The sequence below is a fragment of the Rana temporaria genome, chromosome 1 (genome assembly GCF_905171775.1).
Source record: "Rana temporaria chromosome 1, aRanTem1.1, whole genome shotgun sequence".
NCBI classification, from domain to species: domain Eukaryota; kingdom Metazoa; phylum Chordata; class Amphibia; order Anura; family Ranidae; genus Rana; species Rana temporaria.
In genome coordinates, this window is record NC_053489.1 from 310,709,654 (window position 1) to 310,722,640 (window position 12,987).

The 12,987-nt window shown below is 42.0% G+C and overlaps 1 pseudogene; it reads right to left on the reverse strand.

Moving 5' to 3' along the window:
* The window catches only part of LOC120918566, a 69,320-nt pseudogene extending 56,765 nt beyond the window's left edge, over positions 1-12,555 (reverse strand).
* Positions 12,556-12,987: the final 432 nt, after the last annotated feature.

Here is a 12,987-nt window from a genome sequence, read left to right on the forward strand (position 1 = left end):
ACACACAGACTGAACAGCACTTAAGTCGGAGTATCTCTTTTGAGGATCTGGCCCCAGGTTCTTCCTTCGTCTAAACATCCTGTGTATTTATAATACCTAAATACACTGAAATATACTTACCTCTTGGAAGCATGGGTTGAAAGTCAGAATCTACCACTTTCTATTTTATAATCCTGACTATTGGCCATTGAGGCTTCTCATCACTGTATTGAGCCAAACATGAAGCTTAGAGTTTGGGAGGGGTTATGGCTACATAGTGAACTTATTGACCCTACAATTAAGTGCATTATGAAGTCTTGTTTGATGTTTTGTATAGTTGAAAAGTAGTGGATCACATTAGCAGCGATTCTAATATTAGTATTTACTAAACTGATCACATCACACAAATTTGTGGAGCTTGTAGAAAAACATTCCAACATGCCTAGGACATAAGTCTAAACATTTCCCTGGAGTTTCAGGCACCAGGAGGTTCCTTCCTATATGCTGTTGCACTGGATAAGCTAAAGATAATACACTAAGATGTTTATCCGCTGACACCCGCAATCACATAGGGACCAATGCAAGTCCCTTTTTCAACCCGGATGGATGAAAAAGCAGACATACGGTCCGCACGTGTGAAAGGGGACTTACTTTGCTAAAACCTGGAGTAGTGCACTTGGAAATAATGTTTAGAGCATGATATAATTGCCTAAATGGTACTGAAATATGTGGTATATTGTTTAACCCCCCTGGCGGTATTCCCGAGTCTGACTCGGGGTTAGATTTTTGTGCTAGGATCGGTAACCCCGAGTCAGACTCGGGCTTGCCTCGCTGCAGTAGCAGCGGACAAAGTTACTTACCTTGTCCCTGGATCCAGCGATGCCACCGTGCTGTGCGAGCGGGACCTCGCTCGATTCACACAGCATCCTCCTGTGCCGCCGATCTCCGTTCCCTGCGACGTTACGACGCACGGGAGCGGAGAACGGTGCCAAATTCAAAAACGTAAACAAACACATTACATACAGTATACTGTAATCTTATAGATTACAGTACTGTATGTAAAAAATACACACCCCCCTTGTCCCTAGTGGTCTGCCCAGTGCCCTACATGTACTTTTATATAATAAAAACTGTTCTTTCTGCCTGCAAACTGTAGATTGTCCATAGCAACCAAAAGTGTCCCTTTATGTCAAAAATGGTTTTAGAGCAGCTAGAAAACAGCGATAATAAATTATAATCACTTGCAGAATTGTGCGATAGCGATTTGTGGGGAAATTCGTCATAAAAAAATAAAAGTAATGACAGCGACAATTCTGCAACTGAGCAAATTTCAGTGATTTTGAGCTGATTACATTATTGAATAATTTTTATTATAATTATATTATTATTTGTTATAATTATTTATAATTATTTATTACATTATAATTTATAATTTTGTTTTTAAAAAAATTTCATACCCGGGATGTCTACAAGACTCTTGTTTGGTCAGATTTAAGTGAGTTATTCCTAAAAATTACAGGCCTACAGTACAAATCACCAAATTTCCTTGCAAATAATGGTACCGCTTTCAGCACCTTTATTCTGAAAGAATCATACCGCCAGGGTGGTTAATGATAAGTTGCTTTTAAACTGTGTGAAAAAAAAATTCTACACTAAAATAACTTTAACCACTTGCTTACTGTGCACATATACCCCCTTCCTTCCCAGGCGAAATTTCAGCTTCCGGCATTGCGTCGCTTTAACTGACAATTGCGCGGTCGTGCGACATGGCTCCCAAACAAAATGTATGTCCTTTTTTTCCCACAAATAGAGCTTTCTTTTGGTGGTATTTGATTGCCTCTGCGGTTTTAAATTTTTTGTGCTATAAACAAAAAAAAGAGCGTCAATTTTGAAAAAAATATATATTTTTTACTTTTTGCTCTAATAAAATATCCCATTTAAAAAAAAAATTCTCAGTTTAGGCCAATACGTATTCTTCTTCATATTTTTGGTAAAAAAAATCGCAATAAGCGTATAGTGACTGGTTTGCGCAAAAGTTATAACGCCTACAAAATAGGGGACATAATTATGATTTTTTTTATTTTACTTTTTTACTAGTAATGGTGGCGATCTGCGATTTTTTTATTGGGACTGTGACATTATGTCGGACTCGGACACATTTTTGGGACCATTCACATTTATACAGTGAACAGTGCTATAAATATGCACTGATTACTGTATAAATGTGACTGGCAGGGAAGGGGTTAACACTAGGGGGCGAGGAAGGGGTTAAATGTGTAGCCTAGTGATTGTAACTGTAGGAGCAATGTAGTGACCAATCTGTGTCCCTATGTACAAGGGACACAGCATCGGTCTCCTCTCCCTGACAGGATGTGGATCTCTGTGTTTACACACAGAGATCCACGGTCCTGCTCAGTTACTGGGCAATCGCGGGTGTCGGCCGTCGGGCACGCGAATCGAGTTCCCAGTATCGCATGCGCGTGCCCCCTAGCGACTTTAAAAGACGAGGACGTCATATGACGTCCTGTCAGAACAACTAAGCTACTATGCCACATCAAGTGGTTAAAAGTCTGAGAAGAGATAAATTCCCTGTCTCTGTACAACTAGGTGACAGCACAACTGAGCATGCTCAGACCTGCAAACAACTTTCATTTTAACTCCCATAGCTTTCTTACAGGGCGCTATAGTAAATACCAAAATACGTTTTTGAGAGTGAAAATCTGCGCTATACAGTCCAATGCAAGTTTCAGTCATTGATTCGAATAGTACAATTTTAACCTCCCCCAAATAAATACTTTTAATGTTAAGATGACATGTATCTTTCGATGAAATAAATTTTCCTTGCAACAATGTTGCTTCTACTTGATCTATTTTGTTTTTAAGAATGCTAGAATGTGGAATGTTTTGATGTTTTGGTAAAATATATTTTTCACTGTCACTTTCCATCTCACAAAAATCTTTACCCAAACTCACACAGATGTCTTTACAAACTACAAACAATAACATTGCTGATTCTAATTTACCACGGGTCCAAATTTTGTGTTTTTTTTATTATTTCCAAATAATCATAACTTGAACCCAAAAAATGCGATATGTGTACCAACATCAGAAATCAAAATGTAATTCCCAAAAATCAGAGGGTAACATCACTATTCTACACTCACCCACCAAGAAACACCAAATATCACAGAAAAAAATCAAGAAGAAGAACTCTTGAGTAATGTAATTCCACCACCTATATGTCCAAAGAAATGCAATGTATGTGTATTTATGTGTAGGAGGTTTCCACGTGTGGCAGCGCCATGGCTTAGAGGTTAGACCTTCTGCTTAGCATCTCTGAGGGCCTGAATCCCAAACATGCCCCTTCATGTTCTTCGTCAAAAGTACATTATTGAGCTAGTTGGTGGTTCTCTTTTCTTTCTTCCATTTTAATTAGTTTTGGGGTTGGTGGTTTTGGGGAAGTGAAATATCTTACTTATACCCATAGAAATAATAAGATATAATTGTGCACCAAAAAACCTAATCTCTTCAGCACACCTGCAAAAAAATGATAAAGGTGTTTAGGTGGAGTCTTTGTTAGGGATGAGCTTCGTGTTTGAGTCGAACTCACGTTCCACTCGAACATTGTATGTTCGACAGTTCGTCTAAATACGAACGTTACGGGCCGTTCGTGCCAAATTCGAGTGGCGTGTCACGGCCCATAATTCACTGTGGCATCGCAGTGCATTGTTGGCTGATGATTGTCTAAGCATGCACTATGACCCGCATGCTTGGCCAATCACAGCTTGAAAAAAACAGAGAGCCATAATTGGCCAAAGCCAGGGTGGCTTTGGCCAATTATGGCTCAGGGGGTTTAGTACACGCCCCACACTATAAAAGGCCGCCTGCAAGTCGGCCTTGTGTAGTGTGTTGTGGTGGTTAAAAGAAGACAGAGAGAGAGTGTCATTTATTGCAGGTGGATAGAGCAGGTAGGCAGGCAAGCTAGTCAGTTAGAGTTACAGTGTGTAGAGGATATTTATGCATCCCAGGTGTGGTATATATATGTATACACTGTATTGAGTTCAGCTAGATCTGCTCTTCCTAATTTACTGACAGGCAGGCAGGTGATTGTGCTAGCTTCAGTATTCTCACATGGTGTACTGTCTGTGTCCTCTGCAGTGTGCACCTAAAGCTACGCGGTGTGTGTACTGTCTGTGTCCTCTGCACACGGTGCACCTAACGTAAAGCTGGTGTTTCTCATATTTACTCCTAGAGGCAGGGATCTGCTCATATTAATACTACAGGCAGGGGATATTTCTGCAAGTACCAAGGTATTACTCAAGGGAATGGCTTCAGGATACCGCATGGCATAGCCCAATATTACCATTATGTGCTAATGGTCCCGAGCAGACGTTTCCACTCGTCCCACTAGATCCATTCAATTCTTTCAAAGGGCATTTCAATAATCAGTAAGGGTACTAACGGACTGCGAAATCTGCATCTAAACCAGGCCTAAAGAATCTCTGGGTTATTCTCTCCTTAGTTTTCTCTATACCCAGGTGTCCATCTACTATAAAACCATTAGAGTGACAACACTTGTTTTATTCAGCTGTAACGTTGTCACTCTGAAGCATTCTCATGAATTATAATACAAGCACAGCATGTTCTGTTGTAGTCACCACGGTAAACTGTGATGTTTGGAAACCACTGGTGAAGGCACATAAAAGTAAGGACATGACAACATTTTTTTTTATATTTCACATGCAGTGCTCTTTGAAGCACACTTACTCGCTATTCAGGATAAAAAATTACATTGTTTAACAATTTGCATTGAAAACTGAAGTTTTAGTTGCATATCGTTTGCAAATATATGTGGAAGCCACACCCCTTTGTCAAGGTTCCTCTGTGTAGTGTAATCCCTTATTCTAACCTATAAGAACATATATAGAGATGGAACAAAACATTGTCAGTGTCACAAAAAGTGTCAGTGTCACAAAACATTCTGCCTTAATATCTCATGTGATCCTGAAACTGTCAATTCACTAGACTGTTTGTGCAATATTTACTGAAAAACTAAAAAAAAAAAAAAGAATTGCCGGCAATAAAAAAATGGAGAAAAAAACGGCTTGGGGTCCCCCCAAATCCATACCAGGCCCTTTGGTATGAATTTTAAAAATAGCCCTCATGCCACAATAAAAAAAAATGGGATGGGCTCCCCCCAAAAACCCTACACGAACCCTATCTGAGCATAGAGCCTGGCAGCTCAGTAAAAGGAGGGGACAAGCGAGCACCCTCCTCCTGAACCATACTAGGCCACATGCTGTCCACACACTACCCACTACCCTACTAACACTGTCCACACAGTGTCCACTGCCCTACTGACTTTGGGCTCCATTCACAGAATGAACTTCTGTGGGATATTTAAGTGTCAGTACACATTTTTTCCTAAATATCTTATGCAATCCTGAAACTGTCAATTCACTAGACCGTTTGTGCAGTATTTACTTAAAAATGCTGAAAACACTCTGTAAATACCGCATAAACAGGCCTTAATTTTTTTTTATGTATACCGGTTGTTAAGGAGTGGGCAGGCTTCTTAACAACCAGTAAACATCATGAGGGGCATGCTGGGTTGATGATGTCACAATGGGGCGGGGGTCATCGGGTGATGTCATCTGATGACCCCACCCCTTAGTTACTTAGAAACTGTCAAACGAAGGAGCTGGCAAAGAGCGAGAGCCTTTGGCACCAGCAATCCTTTTTTTGGGGGGTTGGCGGTGGTGGCAGGCGTCATAATTGACAATGGATCTACACCAGGGGACACTATTTTTCTTTTTTAAATAAAGGATTTGTCAAAAACTGGCTTTTTTTACACTACAATTTTCTTTTCGAATGAATGAGTAGGGGGCTTCCAGATTCCGATAAGCCCCCTGCCCACAGACTCCCACAACACCAACAAAGTTCTTTTGTGCCCATGTTTAAGGCATGGGGCCTGGTATGGTTCGGGGGGGCGCTCGCTCGTCCCCTCCCTTTTCTGACCTGCCAGGCTGCATGCTCGGATAAGGGTCTGGTATGGATTTTGGGAGTGACTCCATGCCATTTTTGTTTGGCGTAGGGTTCCCCTTTAAAATCCTTACCAGACCCAAAGTTTTTTTTTATTACCAGCAATGTCACCCCATTGACAGCTGATGACTCACCGGTTGTTGAGGACGTGACGGCTGCCCCCTTCTTAACAACCATGTTATTTAGGGGTTGTTAAGGACATGGGCGGCTGCCAGCTCAAACCTATTATAATATTGTTAATAAATACACCGGCAGTGAATGCAAAATAACTTTTTGAAAAACGCTGAGCTGTATTTTACCACTTTTTTTAAGGGGAACAATATTCTTTATGAATGGAGCCTGCTGTTCACACACCATCCAGTGCCCTACTGACACTGTCCACATACCATTCACTGCCCTACTGACACTGTCTACACACCATACACTGCTCTATCTACACTGTCCACTTTTAAGGTAGGCTAAGTTTATATTTTTATAGTGACATTCCCCCCCCCCCCTAGGTTTTTTTTACTATTTAGTTAGGCCATGCTAGTTAATTTCTTTAAAAAAGGACACTGAACCCCAGTGATCTTTAGTCTCTTTATTATTATTCAGGTAAATCTCCAACATTCAAAGACTGGCCTACCCCTGCACCAGGGTATTTAAAAGAATTGGAGAGGTATGGCAAAATGGGGGCACTTTATCCAAAATCTTTTGATTTACCCTCTCAGTAAGTAAATAAAAATCTGAAATAACACTTGGAGTATCTTGGCACATGGTGGGAGTATCTTTGCGTGCTGTGGAAGTGACAGTGTGTGGCGGGGGATGTGGGGCCCCAAGCTTAGGTCAACTTTTGCATCAGGACCCAAAAGCTTCAAGGTACACCTCTGCTGAAGGCCTTTGTTGTGTCACCAAATCTAACAAAAATTGCAACGGCTCCAATCAATTTACAATTAGCTTTTTAATTAAGGTGCGCATGGACAGCAAAATACAGTAATACCTTGGATTACAAGCATAATTAGTTCCAGAAGAATGCTTGTAATCCAAAGTACTCGTATATCAAAGTGAGTTTCCCTATAGGAAATAATGGAAACTCAGATAATCCGTTCCACAGCCACTGCTTGTCTATGCAGTACCGCGTATGGCCAGAGGTGCGGGGGTGCCGGAGACACTCGGAAATGCTCGAAGACAACTCAGGGATGCTCGTAGACACTCGGGAATGGAGTGTTTCCGAGTGTTTTCAAGCGTTTCCGGGTGTCTCCAAGGGTCCCCGAGCATTAGTGGCGCCCCCATACTTCTGCACACTCTAAAGGCTTGAATCCTGCTAGTCTTGCGAGACAACCCTCGCAAGGCGAGTCAGAATTTATTTTTCTAGCTTGTATTGCGAAACGCTCGTAAACCGTGTTACTCGCAATCCGAGGTTCCACTGTAAAAAATGAACAATGTTCATTAAAAACAGATATTATTGTTAAGTGCAGCAAGAAATTTTACACTATAATCTTTAGCAAGAATACAAAAACATACAATGAGGTTTCTTTACGCTCCTCCTTTTAATAACAACTTCTATACAAATAGAATTTAACTTTAGTCATAAATAATTTACTCAAAACTCGGTTGGAACTTATACAGTATATCTAAAAAAGGCTTACCTATAAATAAATACAATTGGTAATTTCTGTATAATATTACAGGTGATGTTTAGTGAAAAGTGAAGATGCTAAAATATACTGGCGTATATTTCATAAACGCATCATAAAAAATATAATAGGGCTTGCAGAAACAACTAAATAATGTATGCTATATCATTCTCATAAATTCAGTAACACTATCTAAAGCACTTTTTAATTAAATATACATGGCTGATTTTGCATTACCCGTTACATCTGCTGTTTATTGCAAATCAATAAAATGTGATATTGTGTTTGTGCCAGAGGTGGCATATTTTATATTGTTACCTGTCTTCAACAACAAAGTCAATGGACAACAAAGCTATTAGCTTTTCTAACATAATGTGCAAGCTCTATACATAAATGAAAATGCAAATTGTCGGAAAGCTGGAAAAAAGGAATCCTGGCCATTTATGACATTTAAAATATTGACGGTCCCTAGAACCGGTAAATTATGTGTGCTATTACCGGATGGCATGGTAAAGCAATGCATATGAAATGCAGCATGTGATTTAATTTGTGATTATATTTCTGCCTCTCGACAACTAATCTCCCATTTTTCGCCACGGAACCGGCAGGGCGGTAATAAAAAACTATAATGTGTGATAGTCATTTTTTTAATCCATGTTAGTGGTCATTCAGTCGCAGCAGTAAAAGCAATTATTTGTCTACGATGTAATGTATTCACTTGCTTACCAGGCAATTTACAGCTGTAAATATGATAATTACAAGTTTATGGTTTTAATGTGGATTAGCTGTGGTGTTAAAAAAAAGAAACTCTTTATGTCCTTTTTTAGTGCATGCAAAATATTGGGTTTGTTGGGTAGATGGTCATATTTTAAGTGGATAAGGTGAGGGATCTACCACCCATATCAATTATGTCCAAGTCTTTGATCTAAGTACTCTCCTCCTTTTACAGTTTCTGACATACACATTTTATTAATAATGCATAAGCTGTATTAATGGTTGAGTTAAAGCTTTAACAAGTTTATGTTACAAAACTGTCAAAAATGTACCAGCCCTGCCTACTTTAATTTCAGCCTCTTCTCATGAAGCGTAGGAAAATGCCTTATTGGTATGCAGTGTTACCAATTATCTGACAGAGCCAAAGTGTATTTCCAACTAATCAGAAATAAGAGCGCAGAATTAAATCTCCCGTGTGAAACTCTTCATTTGCATATTTATGATTCAAATATGATAATAAGGCTAATGAGAAACTCAGAGAGTGACTTTAAAAGTCAAGGCAATCTTGCAGTTAATTTTTAACAGATAAAGCTGATTGTACACAATAGTCAAAATGAGGAAAAAAAAAAAAAAAGAAATGTTGATTGCAGTTTACTGCACTTTAAATTATACCTAAAGCCAATCTTTTTTGTTAGATTTGGATAGAATGGTGAAGGGTTAGAACCACTGTCGGGTTTTTATGCCATGTGTGTCTCTGTTTGGAAGATTCTTTACCAAATTTTGCATTTTGTATCAAGATTCTGTATTTTGTGTTGAGCTGTTATTACTTATTAAAAAGGCTTTAAATATGGAATATAGACTGTATATGTGTATATATTATTATTATACAGGATCAGAGGGCACTGCTCGTTACAGCTTACAGTCTAGAAGGGAGGGTATATATATATATATATATATATATATATATATATATATATATATATATATATATATACGCACACACACACATTAGCTTCGTAAACAGTAAAAATAGAATGTTTACTGTTTACTGTTTTAGAAACTCACACAAATGCACATACATACTTATAAAACTACTGTCTTCTAATATTTGAGTCTGATGTGTCACAGTGCTAAATGTGGGAACAATGGCAGAATGGGCCAGAAAAAAAAGTCCCAATACTTACAAACAGTTCTTTAACTGGGCCGGAACGCGGCAGGACTCAGTACCGCCACTTCCAAAAATGGCCCTGGAGAGTACCAGCACCTCTCCGTGCGCCCAGTACGTGGGTTTCCCGTACCGGAACGCAGCCCCAGGCCAGGAATATGATGATCAGTGGCGGAACTACCGCCATAGCGACCCACGCGGGCGCTATGGGGCCCGCAGCCGAGTGGGGCCCGCTGATGGGGAGGCAGATCAGTGCGCTTTGACAGTTACAGAACCGATGCTGTGTATCTCTCCCTCCTGTCGGCATCATTTCTGTAACTGTCACAGCGCACTGATCTGCCTCCCTGTTCTAGCCACATGTGATTCTCCTATAGGTGCCTGGTCTCCCCCCAGCGCTGCCTGCTTTCCTCTCCCTAAAAGCTGGGGGACACTGTGAGAGCGGGGGGAGGGCTTTCCTGTCTTAATGCACAGGCACTTCTGTGAACTGCCCAGGGGTCCTAGGTGCATGGGGGGCCTTTGAAGTTTCCTCCCAGCAGGTTCGGGCAGCAGTGGTAACAGGTCTCCTCACGTTGGCTTTACAGGTCAGTTCTGGCTGTGTCTGCAATGCTCTCTCTCTCTCCCTGGCATCTTCCTCCCTTCCTCAGCCACTATCTGGCCGGCCGTGCTGCTCCCTGTCGTCCTCACACAGATCCATTCATCTTTGCCTGTCACACTGCTCCTCTCAGATGGTTGTTATCTCTCCCCCTCCCTTCCCTGACTTTTCCCTGCAGACACTTTACCTTCACACATGTGTGTGTGTGTCCCAGGATCTACAAACATTACAAATGTCTGGAACAGTGGCGGCTGGTGCTCAAAATGGGGGGGGGGGGGGGGCGCAAAAAAAAAAAAAATTGAAGCCTCACTGTGCCCATCACATGCAACCACTGTGCCATGCCACCAAATGCAGCCACTGTGCCATCAATTGTCACCACTGTGCCATGCCATCAAACAGCAACTGTGCCATCAATTGTCACCACTGTGCCATGCCATCAAACGCAGCTACTGTGCCATCAAACGCAGCCACTGTGCCATCAATTGTCACCACTGTGCCATGCCATCAAACGCAGTCACTGTGCCATGCCATCAAACGCAGCCACTGTTCCATCAATTGTCACCACTGTGCCATGCCATCAAATGCAGCCACTGTGCCCCTCAATTGTTGCCACTGTGCCAATTGTCACCACTGTGCCCTTTAATTGTCACCACTGTGCCCATTGTCACCACTGTGCCCCATGATGCCACTGTGCCCATTGTCACCACTGTGCCCCATGATGCCACTGTGCCCATTGTCACCACTGTGCCCCATGATGCCACTGTGCCAATTGTCACCTCTGTGCCCTTTGCCACCACTGTGCCCCATGATGCCAATGTGCCCATTGTCACCACTGTGCCCCATGATGCCACTGTGCCAATTGTCACCTCTGTGCCCTTTGTCACCACTGTGCCCCATGATGCCACTGTGCCCATTATCGCCCCTTTCCCTGTAAAAAGCACTTACCTGAATTTAGCATTTATGTTCAGTAGCTCTTTCTACAGTAGCTTTTTTTCAGGGTACTTTCTAAGGGTATTTTCATGTTCAGTATTGGGGGGGGGGGGAGCACCGGCGCCTAATAGAGTACCGGCACCTCTTTTGGCCCACTTAAAGCACTGCTTACAAATGAACAAAATCAGAGTCTCCATCGCTGAACCCCCAAATAGACGGCAGCAGCCAGAGTGTGGCATGGGAGCTGAGGGGGAGGAGACGGACACGGGTACTCCCAGGGGGGACGCCAGGCGGCAGACATGGCATAGGCGAAGGTGAATGGTAGTAATTGTCTCAGTATGTAACTTGATAGATATCAGCTGTAAACATAGATGTATATGTCTCAATAATATGCCAAAATTAGTAAGGTGAGCGTCAAATTATATAATGTTTTTTATGAGAGCATGTATACGCCAGCATAAGTATGTATGTAAAACCTTACTAAATAGGCAGAGTAGACAAAGGTTATACAATTATTTGGATGGAAACATACAGGATGTGGACTAACCTGATCCAATAATGGAGCAGACATAGAGACCATGGGCCTGATCCACAAAAGGGATACGCCGGCGTATCTACTGATATGCCGTCGTATCCCTGTTTCTATCTATGGAACTGATCCACAGAATCAGTTTCTCATAGATAGGCAGAAGATCCGACATGTGTAAGGGACTTACACTGTCGGATCTTAGGATGCAGTACCACAGCCGCCGATGGGGGCATTTCTCGTCGAAATCCAGCGTCGGGTATGCAAATTAGCACTTACGGAGATCCACGAAGCTTTTAAACTTCGTTTTTTCTCCTTAAGTATTAGTTTGCCGTCGCAAAATTAGGGCTGCTTTTACAAAGTGTAAAGTTAGTACACCATGTAAAAGTAAACCCTTCTTTCCCGCGACGCTGTAAATTTATTTTTTACATTTTTTTTTTCCCGCCGCATCTCTTTTTTTCCCCGACGCAACTTTTTTTACCCGGCGCGATTCACAAAACTCGGCGTAACGTAATTTCGCACAATGCACGTCGGGAAAATCGCGTCGGGAGCATGCGCAGTACGTCCGGCGTGCGAGCGCGCCTAATTTAAATGGGACTCGCCCCATTAGATTAGGAACGCCTTGCGCCGGACGGATTTAAGTTACACCGCTCAAAATTTCTAGGTAAGTGCTTTGTGGATCGGGCACTTAGGTAGAGATTATGCGGTGGTGTAACTTAAATGCCAAAAGTTAAGTTACGGCCGGTTTTTGTGGATCAGGCCCCATGAGTATGAAAGTAAATCCTGAAAAAATGTGTTTGTCTGAAAAATCAAGCCCTATAGTAAAAAAAGAGAAAAAAGGTTGTGTGAAAAGTGGTGTTAAATGAAACAAAAAAGTGCAGGGAATGCAGATGAAACACCAAGTGAGTGCTAGGGTGGGGAAAGTGTATTTACCTTGATATACAAGCAGCTGAACAGAAATGGAGATCTCCGTGGTGTGCATGGTGTGCATGGTGTTGGTGATTAAAGGAAGTGATCTCAGCCATGTCTCACCCCTGACCTATATCCCCGAAGGGGTCCGGTCCGCTCCTCCCCCAATGCCATGCTTGGTGCGCCGATGCCAGGGCGTCAGCTGCCAATGGGGGTACGCATGCACAGCCGGTGGCCCCCCACACAAAATCCAAAGAATGGGGGGGGGGACAGCAGGAGAGCGAAATCTCCCTTTACATATCGCAGCTCCAATGCCAAACAAAACACCGCCACCACCAAAAGGAGACAGCAAAGAACACAGAGGTCACAAAAAACACCACCACTGGGAGGGGCAGCACCGGAGGCTAAATGCATGTATATAAAGTAAATTCAATTTGATTTATAAAACACAGTGGCTGGTAGTTACAGCAGGCCAGTTTTTGGGATATGGGTGTCTTCCAATGCAAACAGATTA